This window comes from Liolophura sinensis, chromosome 8 (assembly GCF_032854445.1).
Source record: "Liolophura sinensis isolate JHLJ2023 chromosome 8, CUHK_Ljap_v2, whole genome shotgun sequence".
Taxonomy (NCBI): Eukaryota; Metazoa; Mollusca; class Polyplacophora; order Chitonida; family Chitonidae; genus Liolophura; species Liolophura sinensis.
Window position 1 is genome coordinate 9541242 of NC_088302.1, and position 8215 is coordinate 9549456.

Genomic DNA, 8215 nt, shown 5'->3' on the forward strand with positions numbered 1-8215 from the left:
TGAGAATGATCGGATCTTTAACTTGTTTTCTTTATGCGTTCTTTCGCTTCGTATATCTCTCAAAAGTGTTAAAAAGAATAAACGGCCGTAATGGCTATTTTGGTACTCTCTTTCTTTGTGTGTTTCTTCCTATGGTGTTTCACCAAGTGAGTCAATAACTTCTTATAAAGCCCAGTTTAACAGAGAATTGGTGCGAATTTGTGAGGAAAGTTAAAATGAGTATCGCGTGTTGTTGTAGAAATGTGCTTTGTTAGTCCGATGAAGGTATGTCTTCATATACTGATGTTACAGTGATTTACTGATTGATTGATTGATTGATTGATTGATTAATTTATTGATTGATTGATTGATTGAGTGATTGACGGCGGTCAGGTTTAAGAGTGGAGGAAACCTAAGGGCTCCCAGTCAGCCACTAGCCAACGCTCGGCATTTGCCAAACTAATTTACTAATGGCCGCAGTCGAAACAAGGAGAGCTTGATTCCAACAGGTGACTTCATATTTCATTGGGCTGATAGTCCCAGTGAACCAGCGTTTAACCATCTGATCCAGCAATGACCCCCACCTCCCATGTTCAAGTCTTGAAAATACATATCATGGGACTTTTCACCACGTCATTTTATTGGGTTAAGAAAAATAGCGTCGTCCTCGATAAATCGTCCAAGTATTTGGCTATTCTATTCATTCAGTGATTGATTTGTTCATTGATATTAGTGAGGATTAGGGATTAGTGAGGCTATGTGCAATAACCTCTTCATTCTACTGATGACGTTACGAAGAAGCAAGGCATACAGTTATTGTGATGCCGGTCACAATTTGTAATCAGATTCACACTAGCTGGTGTAACTTCAGCTATGGCACAATTGTATCGCAGAGTCGGTGGTTCCGGGGCTCTGGGTTCACTTGACAAGTGACAGTACATTTTTATACAAAAACATACAGCATAGTAACAAACAAGTTTTAACAAGGTTTACAGACATACAATTCTAACAATAACGTACATGACTGGTCCTGATATGCAGCGTTGCGGTGGATTAAACAGTAGGTGGTCACCAAGCCTACAGTTCCACTGCAAGACCAGATTAAAACAGATTATGTGTAAGGCCTGCTAACATTCACAATACAACATTTCTCCCTTCGTTAAATTCGACACGTCCTCGTGTCAAAATGCGCCAAGTGCAAAACTAACAATATGTTGTAACCTTCGGTGAAAAACATATTATTTAGGCATATTTGGCCATGTTAACAACACCACGTCATCTCCATTATGTGAAATATAATTTTTTAACGGTGTGTTGAGATAATTTTTAGGAGGTTTGCGCCGCCGACCATAAACATCTACAATATGTGTTAATCTTACATTCTCTAACTCATACATCTGCTGAATTTCATTGACCACGTTTCCAAAGTCATCTGTTAGCTTGTAGTCAAGAACATCCGCATATCTCAGGTCTTCAGCTGTTGCGTCAGTGGGTGCCACTTTAACACTCAAAATGTATTCTTTAGCTGAACTCGTATGGAAGGCGACCTGATCCGTTAATCCCACACTGTGTATGTCAGTTGTCACGGGGCTTGAGGAGTGAACGGTTGTTTCTTTCGGTCCTGGGATGCGATCTTCATTTTGTTGCAAATATTTCAGAGCACTTCTGTCCAGGTTAGCTCTAACCACCCATTCATTACATCTGTTAGGCTGGTTCTGCCACTTAATCAGAAAGTGGTCAGAACCGCAATCCAACCTGCGCTTCAAAATCTTCTCTGTGACTTTGGGTCCTGTCGTCAAGGCACAATGTTCATTTGACGATATGATTGGCACAGGGTTCCGTTTGCCTACCAACTCATCCATCTCTGTTTGGCAGAGGGCATTCTTTGTTGGATAGGTAACCTGTGTAGAAACAGTCACACCTGTCACATTCTGTGTCTGCACCGCTTTACAGCTTGTGTTTACCTCACTCAAACTTCCATTCCCAGCTTCTGTACATGTGTTGATTCGCTGCTGATATGCTGACCTTCTCAGTTGGTCACGGCGAATGGTTGAAGCGGATTTCTTGATAGAACAAACGCTGGTTGTCAGCTGTGTCTCTGGTAGTTTCCCCCAAGTGAAGGTAACCTGCATAGACTGCCCATTATGGTGCTGAAGTGACCAGTGTGTCGGGTGTAGGCTTACCCCTAACATGCTGATAATCTGGTACACATCTATGCTTGGCATTGTCATGTTGGTCATCTTAATTAATTCACAGCCGATGTCTTCTCTCTGGTACACGGGAAAGTTTAGAACACAGAAGGTCCTGATTGCTCGGGTTATACTCCATCAAATATTGTGATGCCGTCACAATTTGTAATCAGGAACACTCAAGGCAGGATTTACTTATGTACTGAACACTTTATGAAAGATAGGAAAACATGCACATATAAATTAGACAGATTCACACTAGCTGGTGTAACTTCAGCTATGGCACAGTTGTATCGCAGAGTCGGTGGTTCCGGGGCTCTGGGTTCACTTGACAAGTGACAGTACATTTTTATACAAAAACATACAGTATAGTAACAAACAAGTTTTAACAAGGTTTACAGACATACAATTCTAACAATAACGTACATGACTGGTCCTGATATGCAGCGTTGCGGTGGATTAAACAGTATGTGGTCACCAAGCCTACAGTTCCACTGCAAGACCAGATTAAAACAGATTATGTGTAAGGCCTGCTAACATTCACAATACAACACAGTATTAGATTGCAGTGAACAGTTTTATAATCTCATGAGTTTGCACTTTATTTGTTATGGGCAGCCGCAAAAAGTGTTTTCGTGTCTACCCGAGAATTGAAAAGACGCGATGGAAGTCAGACGAGGTGAGACGTGCAACTGTGCTATAGACCACACCAATGTTGATAACACGGCGAACACAAGGCACAGGTGCCTGGTGGATAGGCTGTCTAGGTGTTAACTTCAGCCTGGGGACATTCACACATGCCGCCAGCATCACAGGAACACCTTATACCCAAATTAATATAATATGCTAATGAACACGAGATTTCCATTAAAATTCATGTCAAACTTTCATTAAACTTTTGGCACGTCATCAATATACCGCTAGCTCCAGGCCAGCAGTCTTTTAGAAAGCCATATACAATTTTGGAGACAGCAAAACTCAAGAATTCTTCCATCCTTTTCACTGAAAATCCCATCATATATAGTTCTGTTGAAGAGCTTAAATTTTTATCAGTTTTTAATGTGATATGAGTAATTTACATGAGAAAAAGCGCGCGGATTAAACACCTGTGTTTTTGTCAAATTTCCTCAAAGCACTTGTATATCAGGGTGAACAAGTTGTATCAGACATACATAGAATTGGCTTGGCCCATTACACGTGTTTCTTTATGCACCCCGCTCACGAAAAAATATCGGCCGCGTGGTTTTCCAGACGTTGTCTTAGAGACATACGGGCGATGTTGCAGAGTGACGTCCGATTAGTGACACTAATGGATAAAGCCTTTGATATCAGTGTATATATCCATGTACATCTGTATAGACTCATCTTAAATCACAGTGCCTGTGTCGGTAATTTCCTCCAACCATACTACCACTGTGTAACACTCTTGCGTACGGCGTAAAACTCCAATCAAATTTATAAATAAATGAATAATCATAATGCGGAATGATTCAAAGGAACAAAACTGAAAACCAAATGTTTTCAGAGAAATTTAGCAATTAGCATACCCCCTGAAAATGAAAATTAAAAAAAATAGGACGTTATTTCGCCTACGATATTAATTATTAATCTTTTCACTACGTTAAAAACAGGCCCTGCACTGATTCTTGCTTTGATTAAACCTTCTCTGGGCCTCTGTAAACCTTTCAAGTCTTATTGGATTGTCTTTTATTAATGTATACACATGGGAATCCAAGATGGACATTAATGTTTAATGAGACAATATGTCAGGCTGAGTGTGTTAACATCGTTTGTTTGTTGTACGAATGTTAGGGAAGTTCCGATTGTAATGTTTATAATATGAGGATAGCCTTTTACTGTATTATGTTTTCCGTATTAATGGTGCTAACATAGGGGGAAGAAGTATCTGTAATTCTCACGTTTTAAAGAACAAATAGTGATGTATACGAATATCCTGGGCATCAGATTCTGTTGAAGTTTATAAATAGATAAGCTCATTAATTTAAAACTGTCACGTCCTTGTGTAAAGTAAAGGTTTTTGTACTGACCTCAATGTTAAGGTCTGTTACTTCCTTGAAACAAATTAAGTGACCAGTGAAGCGAAGTAAACTGATTTGCTTGAAGGAATTTGTAAGTTGGGGCCTGAGAGGGTGACCATACCTGCATAAGATAGCGGTCATCCCAGATATAGGTCTACTGAAAGCATCGAAATAACCAAGTGTCATATCTGACATCAACCATTACTCATAAATCGAAGACGCCAATTAGGATCGATGTGCCGCTGAATCAGAGAAAGTATATCATGTCACAAACTAGTGTAAGTCACAGATTTAAGGTAAACTGATAATCAGCTGAACAGTATTTTCAATGAGAATGAATCAAACGCAACACAAATTGTCCAGTTTTATCATTTAATTCTTCTAATTCTTCTTCTATACGTTGAACTGTGAAGATACAGCTAGAAGTATAGAGGTATAGAAATCCTCCCGCCAACTTTTAGCAGTCAGTCATCACATTTTCTATATTCGATTCCCTAGAAATCCATTTCTGTCCTCACGTTTCTTGCCTATACACAATCCAGTAGACATCTTCACCACACATTTTACTGTATAAAGTGGATGGTATCGTTAGCAACAAAATCTCACCGAAGAATTTTCTCAAATGATGTCTATACAGTCAAGTCTTATACTTAGAGAAGACCAGACGGTTACAAAAACAGTCTATGAAGAGAGGTGTTACTAAAATGAAAACGATCGGTGGGCGAGCACAACTTACGACACATGTGCATCTAACAAAAACAGCTAAGAACAAGAAGAAGACGACGAAAGCCATCCTCAAAAAGAACAACAACGCCGTCCTTCCACGGAGCTGCCCCAAGTAAAAACGAAAGACGGAGGTTGCATTGGAGATTCTTTGTGCACAAATATACGATTTACAAATAAATGCAACCAAGCAATAATATTAGAATGTTATTTTATTTGTATATAGCTGTGAGAAAAAAGATGTGTATGATCATTACAAAAACTTATTACCACGGTCTGTTCACAGTGCTTTATCACGTCTAAAATCAAATGATGTGATGTCTGCAGATGAGGGTAAAATAGTTAGTTGCGCTAATGGGTATAACATTTACTAATACATAAAAACCGGCATATCGGGAAAGGGTCATTTAGGAATTGACTGGTTTTTTATGGCAACAAAAATATTGAATGTCAGAGTGCTTGGACAAAATGAATGAATGTATGCATGGGGTTTTACGTTGTGGTTAAAATTTTTTCAGTCATATGATGACGAAGAGTCATTAGGTGTGTGGACATATACTGTACCTTCTTGTGGCATGCGGCCAAACTGCTGCCGCCAGTTAAATATCATGCAGAAGACACCAGACATGATACCACACCCAGTTACATTATACCGATACCGGGCCAACCAATGCTGTATCCTTGCTCTAGTCCCTCAGTGCTGAGCACCAGGCGAGGCACCAACAAGTACCATTTTTATTGTCTTTGGTATGACCGGACTTCGAAGCGGACGCTCTAACCATTAGGTCACCGAAGCGATCTCTTGAAATAAGCAATGTATTGAAATAAGAAAGGGTGACGGTCACCGCCTCGCACCATGTGAATACATCAGCTAAACTCATCCTAACACCTAGCTAACCTGTATGAGTGCTTGTTTGTCCGCAAGCTGAATAGCTGGCGTATCTATATCACACGTGCACCAATTGATAGGCTGGTCTATCCGGACTCTGAATGACTGTGTGTCAAACCTGTCAACGGTCATCAAAATAGCTCATGACAGGATTAAGTGCGGGGATCTGATAAGCGCGGATTGAAGCGAGTACAAGCCGATTGCTGGGTGTGATAAGCCCCCTTCAGCTCGGCGCGCTTGTCTTCAGTATTGAATAGATACAAGAACATCTCAATACACATAAGGAGGAGGTTCGTCAGTACAATGCCTGGGAGGGGGGGCAAGATTCAAAAGTTTTTGGTTTCATTTTTAATTAAAAGAGATTGAATTTTACAAACTTAAATCTCTCAAACGTGCCAGGGGAAGGGAATGGGGTGTTCACCTGATACGATCTGATTTGAGGCTATCATACGATCGTAGTCTGACTGGAAGGCGCAACGTCTCCTTTACCTGTGCCCTGAGTCAAGGTGTACGCAGGCAGCTCAGTAAATAAGACAGGCTACGTTTACTACAAGCCCTCTAAGCCACTGTGACTAAACTGCGGGAAAGTGGAGTGCGGACGGATGAATACCACAAAGCAAACACGTTAGACTCCCCGATTCTGTTGCCATTCATTGGCCAGGTGTAAACAGCAGTCGCTCCATGCCGCTTTCAATGGGACACGGGATTTCGTGAAATTGGAAAATGCAAACCAGATTTTCGAAAAGATGCACAAAATTGAAAGGAAACCCCATTCTTCGGCGAATAAAGGCGCTCTAGGATGAGATTCAATGTAAAACATGTGTTTTAACAAGACCGCGTGACACGCACGTCGGAGGTTTATAAAGCAGGGAGGTGCCCCAACATACTATCGCATTGTTCGCGGCAAAAGCAGGGTCAAGTCCGGACTCGGGATCGAATTAAAGAAAAGACATCGTCTACAAAGCTCCCCAGACAAACCGAGTGTTTTTCGGCGCAGTTTTGAGATGTGGCATTGCTTCGTGCGCAGAGACCCGACACGAGATTCCTGTCGTCTGGCCGTCATGAAGTGGAGGGGAACAGGCTTTCCAATGGATCGTCCTTAATACATAAACATCCCCGCCCCCCCCGCCCCCCCAACCCCAAATCGACGTGCAGAGACGAGGCCACAGGTGCTGGCCAGAATTCGCGAAGGAGAACTCAAGTTAAGACTTATGCAGAACCTACTTGACAGGAAGCCAAACAGTCAAATTCACTCCAATATATAACACCATAGGGAAAATGACTCCAATATTTAACTCGAGAGTGAAATTTACTCCAACAGCATTAACTAAAGCAATTAACTAGAGAGTGACAATTGTAATTAAATAAATAGCCGGACAGTGAAATTCTTAAAGAACTGTGAGAGTGAAAATTTACTCCAAAGGCATTTAGTGAAATGTCTTTCTGTCTTTAATTGTTTGTCTGTTAAAACTAAGCTGTCATCATAGCACTATGGGAATAAAAGCTTTCTACATGAAGATTTCACATTTACATCTAATTTGTCAGCCTTTGGAAAAGCTATTCACCAATGGCTGATTTATTTATTAACACCTTAAATTCCAGTAATTTGCATTAATTCTTTTTCCATTTTAAAGAACTTGGGTTCTCATCACTTACGGCGTCTTTTCAACATATCTGTCTAGTTATTAAAGAACTTAATCATATCAAACTGATCACCAAGTCCGGCATTCGTATAGCGCTCGTAAACCATGAGGCGCATTCACAAAACAAACTCCCAAACGGCTAAAGCACAGTTTACAGCCTATCGACCTTTGACCAAAGATGTTACTGGCTGTTACTGGCTGTTACGGCTGTGGGTTTAAGTCAGGAGACTGTCAGTAGAAAGGCGAGTGGTTTCTCCACCTACATCTCAGCATGATCTCCGTCCTATAGCTGAAACATTCTAAGCTAGGCGTTAAACCCTAGGGGAAGGGGATATTCGAAATCTCTGAGGATGACCCGTAGTCATCAGTAGCATTGATAGCAACCTCATTTCTCTTTCATATTTTTAATTCATGCATGTAACCAACTCTATCTGCAATGTGTTCCCAGTGGCATATAGTGGTTAGCGAGCTATAGCGCAGAGCAGTGGCCCAGGAACCTCTGTGAGTTCAAACCCAGTGCATGCTGGCTTGCTCTCCGGTCGTATGTGGGAGGGTATAGCAGCAACCTGCGAATGGTCGTGGGATTGCCACCGGGCTCCTACCATAGTGTTGGCCAACGTAGTGTCAGTGAACTATTCTTACGGCATAAAAGACCAATCAAACAGGGGGCCCTTTGCCAAGGTGGTTAGCATGGTAGCGCTCCCAGTGGAGGAGCATCTCACCAATGTGGTTGCGGTGAGTTCATACTGCTTC